This window comes from Pteropus vampyrus, unplaced genomic scaffold, assembly GCF_000151845.1.
Source record: "Pteropus vampyrus isolate Shadow unplaced genomic scaffold, Pvam_2.0 Scaffold13, whole genome shotgun sequence".
NCBI lineage: Eukaryota > Metazoa > Chordata > Mammalia > Chiroptera > Pteropodidae > Pteropus > Pteropus vampyrus.
This window is the reverse complement of record NW_011888794.1, coordinates 5,147,953-5,160,371: the sequence shown is the minus strand read 5'-3', so window position 1 is coordinate 5,160,371 and position 12,419 is coordinate 5,147,953.

The window sequence follows — 12,419 nt, the reverse complement described above, 5'->3', positions numbered from 1 at the left end:
AAGGAAGGAAGGAAGGAAGGAAGGAAGGAAGGAAGGAAGGAAGAAAGATTAACATGATATGCCATTATGGAATTACAAAGTAAAAGATAAATGAAATGCCACCATATACCATTTGGAATGGCCAAAATCCAAAACACTGACAATACCAAATGCTGACAATAATGTGGAGCAATAGAAACTCTCATTCATTGCTAATGTGAGTGCAAGATGATATAGTCACTTCACAAAATACTTTGGCATTTTCTAAAAACTTGAACATACTCTAATGTTAGGACTCAGCGATCACATTCCTTGGCATTTACTAAAATGATTGAAACTTATATCCGATAGCAACTTTATTCATAGTTGCCAGAACCTGGAAGAAATCAAGATTCCTTCAGTAGGTAAATGGATAAATAAACTGTGTTACATCCTGACAGTGGAATATTATTTAGAGATAAAGAAAACTGAGTGATCAGACAATAAAAAGATGTAAAGGACCTTAAATGTATTTTGCTAAATGAAAGAAGCCAATCTGAAAAAAGCCATATGAAAGATGTGATTACAACTATATGATGTTCTGAAAAAGACAAAAATAGAGATACAATAAAAAGAACAGTGATTTTCAGAGTTTTGGGGAATAAATAGGCAAATATAAAGTATTTTTAGGATAGTGAAAGTCTTCTGTATGGTACTGTAATCATGGATGCATGTCATATACTTTTCAAAACTCATAGAATGTACAACACAAAAAGAGCACCCTATTACAAACTATGGAATTTAGTTAATAAGAATTTCTTAATATTGGATCATTAATTGTACCAAATGTACTGCAATAAAGGGAAAAGTCATTAATGGGTAGACCATGTTGGGGATAACAGGGTATATGAGAACTCTCCGTACTTTCTACCCAATTTTGGTAAACCTAAATTTTTTGGTAAAACTTCACGAAATTAAGTCTATTAATTAAAAAACTAATTTTAAAATTAAAAAATTATGATAAAAATTATAAATCACATCAATAAAAAAGCCTTTATAAAACTATCACCAGGCTATAAATTCTTACATACGGGATCTCATTTAATCCTGACAACATTCTACATTATTTAGATACTATTATTGACTCAAATATTCAGATGAAAAATTGAGTTTTACAAAAGTAAAATAATTTATCAGCTGTCACACTGGTGATATATAGCAGAGGCAGGATTCCAGTACAAGTCAACCTAACTTAGAGAATAAGTGCCAAATGACGGAATCATATAAAAACATTCTTCAATGTCAGCTCTATCTGGAAAGAATAGTGCTATTACCTGCATAATAATATTACATATAGCTAATATAAAACTCAGTTTAAGGCCATGTAAACTTCTTGAATCTTATCAAGGAGTGTGATAGATTTCTCATGGCATAAGCTATGTCATAGAATAGTGTGACTCTTGAAAAGCATTGCCTCATGACTTCAGTGTCCAGTTAGTAAAGTCCAAAACAAGAAATTTATAAATGACTATGTCTCATAACATCTATACAAATATTAAGCTAAAAATTGGACTGATATATTAAGACCTTCGTTTCCCCAGGGACCTTTATAACTCTTAATCGATCACAAAAAAAAATCTTGATATATTAAATTAGCTTGAAAAATAAATTTTATGATTTCTTTTTAAACTAACGTATGTATTTACTAAGATTTTGTATGATCCTTTTCTATGTGTTTTATTTTTATATTTCTTATTTTAAAATTTGATTTATTTTCAACTTACATTAAAATTTTAATCAAATACAGAAATTATCATTTTTTATTGATTTAATATTAGTGTACTTGGCTTAACATACAGAAACTGCATTCATAATCCCACTTTTATCTAGATCTCAGTCTTTGGACCCATCCTGATTTTTATGCCTATATCTATCCACCCAGAAACAAAGAAAATGCAAAACATAATTCACTATCAGGACTACAAAGGAAAACAACATTTATTTTTATAGGTGACAGTATCCTGTAAGAGCTCTTAGTGTTGGGTAAAAATTCTGCTGCTGAAAATCCTAGCAAGAAAGAAAACTGGTTTTTTTTGTTCATTTGCAAAGAGAGTACTCTAAATAAAGAAAAATAAAGATACTTATTAACTATATGACCTAGGGAAAATTAAGTAATTACCTTATGCCTCAGTTTCTTTGTAAGATAAATGACAATGATAGAACTAACTTCTTCATAGGCATATTACGAGGATTGCATCAAATGTAACAGTATTTGTAAAGCATTTAGGACAGTGGCAGACACAAAGTAAGCACTATTTAAGTGTGTGTGTGTGTTTAATAAAATAAATGCAGTTTTAAATCATTAGCGTTCAGATTTCTATAGGCTACTGGTTTTCTGTATAGATTTTTTTAATCAGTTCTTGAGAAAGAGTTATAATTTCTAACTAATGTGGGTTGACTTATTTCTTAAATTCTGTCATGTTTTGCTTCATTTATTATTAATTTCTCTTTTAGATGCATATGCATTTAGAATTATTTTGTTTTTCTGGTAAGTTATAGTGTTATAATTAAGAAATCACCCCCGCCTATCTCAGGTAACGCTTTGTGTCTTAAATTCTAATATTTTCTGACTTTAAAATAACAAAGTCATTTTTTTTATTCTCAAGTATTTCATGGCATTTTATCATTATATCATTCTTTAGCTTTAAGTCTAATAGAGTTTTATATTTCAGTTGTATCTCATAGAGGAAAAGTATAATTGATTCCTGATATTTTTTGTCCAGAATGGCATTCTTGCATTATGCTTGAAGTATTTAAATCATTTATATTTAAATTATCAATATAGTTGAATTTTATACTACTATTTTTGTTAATTTCCCTCTTTATACCATCTGTTATTTTATTTCAATTTAATTTTTCTGTTAGCTTTTAGATTTACCTCTTTAAATTAAAATGTTCCCTTAATGTATCGAAGTCTAATTAGAGTTAATATTTTACCACTTTATGAAAATACAAATGCCTTGGAACAATATAGTTCCATGAAGAAACTTCTGTTCTTGTTCACTAATTTTGTTTTGATTTAAATAGTTTTCTACTGCTACTGTAGCAAATTACCATAAAATTAATGAATAAAAATTATGACTTTATTACTTTACTGTTTTGTAGCTTAGGTGTTTAACAGGAATCTTACTGGGTTAAAATTAAGGTATTGGTAGGGCTGTGTTATTTTCTGGGGATTCTCTGAAAGAATCCTTTTCCTTGTCTTTTTAAATGATTAGAAGCTGCTCATATTCTTTGGTTCCTGGTTCCCTTTCTTCATTCTCAAAGCCGGCAACTTTGCATCTCTCTGTGTCTTCCTTCCATAGCCACATTTTCCTCCAATTTTAAGGGACCATGTGATTAAATGGAGTACATCTGAATAATTCAGGATAATCCATCCTTTCTCAGGTCCTTAATTTAATTACATGAGCAAAGTCCTCTTGCCATGTAAGGTAACAATATATTTACAGACATCAGAGATTAAGATATGAACATCTTTGGGACACTATTCATTATTATTCTACCATAAAAGGCAAAAGTAAAGTATATTGTCCAGGGAAAGAAATCTATTTAGGAAAGAAAAAAAAAAAAAAAAACAGAGAAAATGATTACCACAAAATTCAAGTAGGAAACTAAGGAGAGGTTTACATAGAAAATGGTATCTCGAGGGTCATCTAGGGAAATGCACTATTTCTTGATTTAGGAGGTCATTTTACTTCTACTTATTTTATAAAATGTTTTGCATTTATGTTTTATGTACTTTCATATTAAAAACAATAAGGAATAGATTATATAAGATTCCAAATTGAGACAGGGAATCTAATTTGGAGTATTTGTTGTTATCCAGGCTGAGATGGTAATGATTTGAACCATTTTTGACAGTGTATAGAGAAAAATTGAAAGGATTAGCAGGATAATTAGAGGAAGTATAAATAGCAAATTTTAATAGTTTGTGGACTTTGGGGTTTTATTATATTCCCTTTCCTTTTCTTTTCACAGATTTATGTTACATCTCTCTCTGGTCTTTCATGTAATTACTGATTATGTCATATTTTTAAGAATCATAAAATGGCACTGCTAAACTATGTTTGAGAGGACAAAGTGTTGAGCAAGAGTCATTATCTCCAAATTTGTTGAGCTTTCTTTAAAAGATCTTTCTTAACATATATCTTCCATAAGATATACCTTTCATTTAACACTAAATATGTTAGATGATGATCTTTCTTATATTTGCTTTTTGTAGATATAACCTTAAATATTTGACTATGATAGTCAAATGATGCAGAAATCTGTGATGCCAAGTAAAATATTCCAAAATATCCTTGACTATATTTTAAATGATATAAATTTAATTTTTAAATATAAATTTTAAAAATTTAAATAATTTTAGCTAATCTTGTACATATCTTACAAAAGCAAATATTTTGCTCTATCAATAGAAACTTTCAGCATTCTCTTACTTCAATTTAGCTAATCTTATGTAACCAGACAAATTTTTCTGTAGTTCAACTTTTTAAAATAAGCCCAAAAGTATTACAACTTTTTATACCTCTAAGATATACAGGTCTGCAATACAAAGGTGAAATACTATATTTTATTAGACAGCAGGTAGACAATAGTAGAAAAAAGTATTGAATGAATAGTCAAAATTTATGATCCTGATGTTAAACAGATTTTTCTATATGTAGGCAAATATGTGATTTAAATTTTCTTTTCCATATTCTAAATTATAAGATCTAGTAACATATTACTATATGCAAAGTTTTGTTCTGAGATCAGGTGAGAAAAGAATATCCATTGAAACAAATCAATTGGATAGAAGGATCGTATGAGAAAAATTATTTTTTAAAGAGTAGTTTATGGAATTTTTTTAATTTTAGAAAAATACATGTGATATATATTTAATTATTTAATAGTTATATATTATCAAAATGTACATAAATGTTTAATTAATACCCATTTATGTGATAATATAGTTATATGAGTGGTTTGCATGTTCTTTATTAACTGCATTGATTAACTATAAATATTTTGAGGGTTTTTGTGGCTTTTAATATTCAGTAGGCTCAATAAGAATCAGAATAGCAAAGGTATTTCATTATAATGCAGATTTCTTTCATTATTGTATCCAAAATATCTAGAATAAGTGCCTTGAAAATATTTGCTCAAGGAAAGGAAAGGAAGAAAGGAAAAAGAAAAGAAGAGAAGGCAAAGGAATAGAAAGAGAAAGAATTCTGATCCTGGCTATGACAAATAAAATACTCTTACAAATGCTAGAGAAAGGAACGGTGGCACACATTTGATACAGTGCATTTGTTGTCCCAGAACTAATTTTAAACCAGGTGTCACAAAAATCAGATGCCTGCAGGTTACATGAATATATGATCAATCTGGGTTTAATAAAATAACGAGAAGTGGTGCTGCCTATAGCAAATGGGAAATTGCTTGCTCTTTCTTAGGGCCAAACCCCTTCAATTTTTTGTTTGTTTTTTTAATCAATGTCCAAATAAAATGACCCTTTAGACTAAATTTGTCTTCTAAGTGAAACATTTACAACTTTTAGAAGGAAAGAACTTTAAAAAATTTCATCCCTGCTGTGTTTAGAAGATAATTTGTCATCAACATTTGTGAATAAGAGACAGGGAGAAAAATAATACATTCACACTTGAGGCTAGTGGTCTGTGATATCAAGTACTGAAACTGTTATCTGCTTTGTGAGAGCAAGAGAGACAAGACCATCTCCTGGATCTGATTTGAAATTGTCTAAATAGGGGAGTTGTCATCTTTCTCTCAAAAACTCTTAATAGCATCAGAGAGTTAATTTTTCCAGTATCTTTTGATAAAAATAAATTCTTAATTTAAATATAGTCAAATTTATGACTTTTTAATTTAAGATATATTTTTATTTAAGAATGATTTTCCTAACAAGGTCATGAAGATATCTTTGCTTATTACCTTTTAAAATATATATCACACTTAATTTTTAACCCACCTGGTACTGATTTTATGGGGCATGGATAAGAGGGGAGATCATGTTTACCTATAAGAATATCCAATTGTCTTATTAAGTGAGCTAAATTGAAGTAACAGTGATTAATTATTTAAAAGAATAATGTGTCTATATGATTCTGCAGTGGAATATAATCAAGTGACCATCGTATGTGAATCTGTTTTGGAAAGTTTGTTGTTTGAATACTTGTTCAAAGTTTAAAGTTGAATTCTCATGTCCTAGAATTCTATATATGGAAATTTTTTTCTTATGATCCAAGTATTCAAATAGTTATGACTATTCAATATTATGTTTTCTACTGAGTTAGTGTTAGTGAAGATATTCTTCTATGAAATATTCCACTCATTTCATCTAAGTTTACTAACTATTAATCACAAAATTATAATGAACTATGATATTCCAAAAACATATCAAGTTTTTGATATGTAGTGTGGCTTCTTTATAATAGCTCAGCATATAATCTGTCTTGGTGAATATTCCAGGTATACTTAATAATGTATATTTTGTAGTTGTTGGGTATAGTCTTTCAATATATCAGTTAGGCCAATGTGTCATAGTGTATTCATATCTTCTAATTATTTTTTCCGAAATTTTGTCTAATCTTTTTTCAGTCATTGAGAGCAACACATAATATATCTTTAACTATGATTATGGATTTGTCTATTTTTCTCTTTAGTTCTTACAGCTTCTACTTCATGTATATTGAAGCACTGTTATTAGGTATGTGCACATTTGTGATTATTATTGTCATATCTTTTAAAAAACTTTTTAATTTATTTTTATTGTTTTAGAGGAGGTAACCCTTGGTCGACCTCACAGATTGCAAGGACCTCGTTAGCTTACAATCCTTTATTTTTTAAATTTTTTTTATGCCTATAGAACCTGGTCTTTCTAATTGGTCTCCCATCCAAGTACTAACCAGGCCTGACCCTGCTTAGCTTCCGAGGATCAAGCTTGTTCAGATCTTTCCTCAAAATGTATTAGGTGGTGACTTTATGCTCAGAACTATTATATGGACTTAAGATATATCAGTGAATGAACTAGTGAAAAATAATTGCCCTAAAGATGCTAAATTAATTTTGAGTAGAAGTAACATAAAGCATAAACATTATAGATAATTAAATTCATAAGATTCCTTGGAGAAAATAACTCAGAGTATGAGATGGTTTTGAGTATGAAAGTTGAGAGGGTTTAGTTTTAAATATTATAGTCATGGTAGGGCTTATTGACAACATAATTGAGTAAATAATTGAGAAAAGTTCAAGGAATTAGTAATATGTGTATCTGGAGAGAGAACAGTCTAGGCAGAGGGAAGATTCAAAGCAAAGATCATCAAGCAGTATCATGCTGAGACCATCTCAGGAAAAACAAGCAGCAAAGTGTGATTGAAAAGGGTGAGCAAATAAGAGAATAGTTGGTGATAATATCGGGAAGTCAATAGATATAAAATAAAGCAGAGTTTTGAAATTCATTGAAAGGACTTTGACTTACTTTGGGTGAAATGGGAATCAATGTTTATTGTTAAGAATAGATAGGCAGCAAATTGAAGAGTTAGGAAGTTATTGCAATAATGCAAGAATAAGATATTATTAAATTGGAGTTTGACAGTGGTAGTAGAGATATGCAGAAGTGGAAATAGCCTGAATATACCTTTATGATTACACAAAATGGTGTCTTAATGGAAATTTTATGGTGTGTGTGTTTCAGGTTTGGGCGTGATAGAGGAGCTCAAAGAAAGACAGAGAGAGAGAGAGAGAGAGAGAGAGAGGGATTTCAACACTTAGATACATATGTGTCTATAGAAAAATTCTGTTTGTGCCCCATATAGTCTATCAAAACTATAAATTCTTAAATATGAACTTGCCTATCTTTTTACCATACTTTTCATGACAATCTCCTAAACTTGTTTATTTGTCCACATTATCAAATAGACTTTAAGTTTCTACTATCTTTTTGAAGGTATCAGAAACTTTTGAAAATGAGTTGTTAATTAAATGTCTGATTGTATGAATAAATAACTGTCCATATTAATAAACTCATAAAATAATACTAAAATTTGGTATCATGTAAAATTAAAGATTATTAAAAATTAATTTGAAAATGACAACCTAAAATTTATCTGCATGTCTCTAATTGTATATCAGATTTTGGAAAAGGATCAACTGAGATAGGAATGGAGGAGTCATTGCACATACCCGCACGCCAGGGACATTATTAAGATACAACAGTGAGGCAGTTCCCATGGCATGGTAACCAGAAAAGTAAAAAGAAATTAATGTGTTTGAAAATTTCATAATCAGAAGTAGTTACAGATAATGCAATTGAATTTTATAAAAAGAGACTGTGATTTTCCATTACAAGGATAGAATCTGTGATATGATAATGCTTTGGAACTATAGGATCAAAATCAGGCAAATAGACTACCTACATGTGATGGTTGGAGTGAAAGCTTAATTGTTTATTTGTCCATTCCCAGCGTTACCATTTAACAGCTATGTGATTGAAGATATGATTTAAAATTGTTGTGCATCAATTTCTTTATACTTAAAACAGAAATGCTATACAACACACCTTATAGAATTAAACGAGTTAAATATTTAGGAAACTGCATGACAAATGTTAAACTTAGGAAAAAATAAACATATATAATCTCACAACATTGATTCAAACTCCAGTATTGAGGCACAGGCACTTTAAGAAGCTTTCTTTTTTTCCCATTCACCAATTAACTGTAGTATCTCACAAATAGGCTATCCTGAGGGAAATCTCTTTTTTTTGTATTTTACTATTATAATGTGACCTGAATACGCAAAAATTAAGTGATGGATTTGAAAACATGTAAATAAAGAGGTAAGTTGATAGGCCATATTAATAGTATAACCTTATAAAAATTTCTTTCGAGACATGAGACATAGTGCTATCATACTTCTTGACATGTGGTAAGCTGCTGTATACACAATTTGGGTTATAATGCTTTGTCAGGTTTAACTTAACCACAAAAGAATAAAGTTCTTGAAATATTAGGGCTGAAATTTTCTTTAGCATTATTTCACCTTTTGCTCTTAAACCTTTCACACAAAATTTCTGCTCATTTGAAGTTTAAGAGCTATATTTCGACATTTAAAAAGCAGAACTCCTGAGGGATTCTCTGGTAAAAGCCATTAGTGAATTTGCTGGTATAAAACTTGCATGATACCATAAATCTTTTATAGAGTGTCTTTGGAAAATTTGTATGTGTGTGTGGGGTGTGTGTGTGTGTGTGTGTGAGAGAGAGAGAGATTAGATGAGAATGGTAAATTGCATTTTGTGAGCCTTCAACATGAGCCTTCAACATTATACTTTTTGACATTTAATAAAATAGGATCAAAGAAGTTATATCCTCAGAGGCCTTGTTATGCCATCATACCAATGGACCGAATATCCATGCCATACGTTCTGACAAGCAAATACATATATTTGATTTAAGAAAAATGATTTCATTTTTTTTTTTTTTGGAATACTAGCATTTAATTTCTATGAGTTAGAAAAGCCATAATAATAATACTTCAAATCAATTCTCTACGTATCATAGGTATAAAAGATCATAGTCAAGTTTATATCCACGAGGACATTTCCACATTATTTTGATCGTCTCGATGTTCAGATAAAGCAGAAGGAAAGAGACTACACAGTTTGCAGTAAAAATTGTTTCTAATGTCTATAGTTAAATTGTGGTACTTTTAGCAATAGAGTTCTCTATGCAGGTAATTTTATAACAATTTTAAAAAGTAAAAATTAGAGTTTCAATTTTGGGACAAGTTGATGTAGATTCACTTTTCCCTGTTCCTCCTCTTTCATTGCACCTAAATAGCATGGGAATAATTCAAAAAATACAATTATAAAAGGATTCCGAAGGTGGAGGGAAGTGTGCAGACTGTCCAAAGAACTGAGGATTTGAGGAAAAACACAACAGTGTTCCCTGGGTTTCCTTTTTCTTTTTCTTTTTCTTTTTGTCTCTTGAACTGGGTGCCAGAGAAAGACATGTAACTCAGAATTGCCAATAGTTGCAGACAACAACAATAGAAACAGAGAAAGCTTGCTTTCTGCCCAAAAGACCAGGAAAAGGACAGCCCAGCAAAGATATAGGGAGGAGATCCATCCCCCTACTCACTCCCACCATGCAGTCTTATCTTCTGAAGCAGCAATGACGGGGTGGGGTGGTGTCTGCGGCTAACTATCCCCTGCCCTACACTCTACAGCAGCTTGCATTGTACGCTTTTGTTATTCTGTAGTTTTCATATAAGTACACATGTGGGATTAGGTCAAATGGAGCCAAAAAATGGATTATTGTAGATTGCTGTAGATAACTGAGTATTTACCAAATCAATATTGTCATATCTGACAAGTTTATAACTTGGTATGGATTTTAAAGTACCCAGCATTTTCTGCATTATCCGTGTTAGCATTTTCTGCATTATCCATGTTGTCATTTTGCTTTTATGTTTACTCTCACGATAAACTTGTCCTCTATATATTGACTCCTATTTTCAAGGTATTTGTTTAACACACAAAACTACTGACCACTAATGTGACATACCGACCTATATTTGCTATGGAATGATATACTGCAAGGCTTTTTTTTTCTTAGAATGCTTAGTTTTAAAATAAGTTCCTATCTCTTAATGGTTTGCTTTAATCCTTAAAGAAAACACTGACTTAATAAAAAACAAAATAAGTGTGCCTGCCTATTAAAAAAATAACACATATGCCTCCTTAGTAAAATAAAAAATAGTTATTGGTTATTTACAAAATAAAAAATTCTCAAATTTTCTTCCTGACATAGTGACATATCTAGCTCCATAAAATGAAAAATAGATAGAACTAATTATATTTAAATACTAAATCATTTTTTGAAGAAATATAAAACATAGCATATTAATATATTTATTAAATAAAAAATATTTCTTTTTATCACATATTTTAAATATCTCTATGCAAAGCCTTAAATTAGTGATTTATATCACAAATCTTTTCAAAAATAATACTTTTTATGTTCGTTAGTACTTTTTTCCCATTAATGGCACATAGAGCCAGTTATAAACACCTTTGCTTCATGAGAAATGGCTCCTAAAGCAGAAAATCACATTTTTTTAGCATTTTATTTTATTATTAGTTTCAAGTGTACAGTGCATTGGTAGGACATTTATATAGTTTATGAAACCATCCCCTGTTGACTCCATCTTCCCTCTCACTCTCCACCTAGCCATACATTACTGCTGACTGTATTCCCTGTGCCGTGCTCCTCATCCCCATGACCATCTATCAACTACTAATTTGTACTTTAACCCTTCGACCCTTTTTCTGAGCCTAATCCCCATCCCCTCTGGCCGCTAACAAATTGTCCTCTATATTCGTGACTCTGTTTTCGATTAGTTCTTTTTTGTCCCTTAGATTCCACATATAAGTGAAATCATATGATATTTAACTTTCTCTGTCTGACTTATTTCACTCAGCATAGTAACTTCTAGGTCCATCCATGTCATTGCAAATGGTAGGATTTCATTTTTTTTATGACTGAGTAATATTCTATTATATATGTACACCATAACTTCTTTATCCAATCATCTGTTGATGAGCATTTAGGTTGCTTCCATGTCTTGGCTATTGTAAATAGCATTGCCATGAACATAAAGATACATAGATCTTTACAAATTATTGTTTTGATTTATTTTGGATAAATGCCCAGAAGTACAATTGCTAGGTCAAAAAACAGATCCATTTTAAATTTTTTGAGGAACCTCTGGACTGTTTTCTATAGTGGCTGTACCAATTTGCAATCCTGCCAACAGAATACAAGGGTTCCCTTTTCTCCATATCCTCTTCAACAGTTGTTTTTTGGATTTATTGATGATAGCCATTCTGTCATGTGTGAGATGATATTTCATTGTGTTCTTTATTTGCATTTCTCTAATGATCAGTGACCTTGAGCATCTTTTCATATGTCTATTGGCCATCTGTATTTCTTCTTTAGAGAAATATCTATTCAGATCTTCTACTCATTTTTTAATTGGATTGTTTGTTTTTTTGTTGTTCTTGTTGAGTTGTATGAGTTCTTTATATATTTTGGATATTAACCCTTTTATCAACTATATCATAAATGAATGTTTTCTCCCATTCAGTAGGTTGTCTTTTCATTTTGTTGATGGTTTCCTTTGCCATTTGATGTAGTCCCAAATTTTTATTTTCTCTTTTGTTTCCCTTGCTCAAGAAGATATATCAGAAAACAAATTACTGTTAGCAATATCAGAGAGTTTATTGCCTATGTTTTCTTCTAGAAGTTTTATGGTTTCGGATCTTACATTTAAGTCTTTACTCCATTTTGAGTTTATTCTTTTATTTGGTATAAGAAGGTGGTTCAGTTTTATTTTTTTTT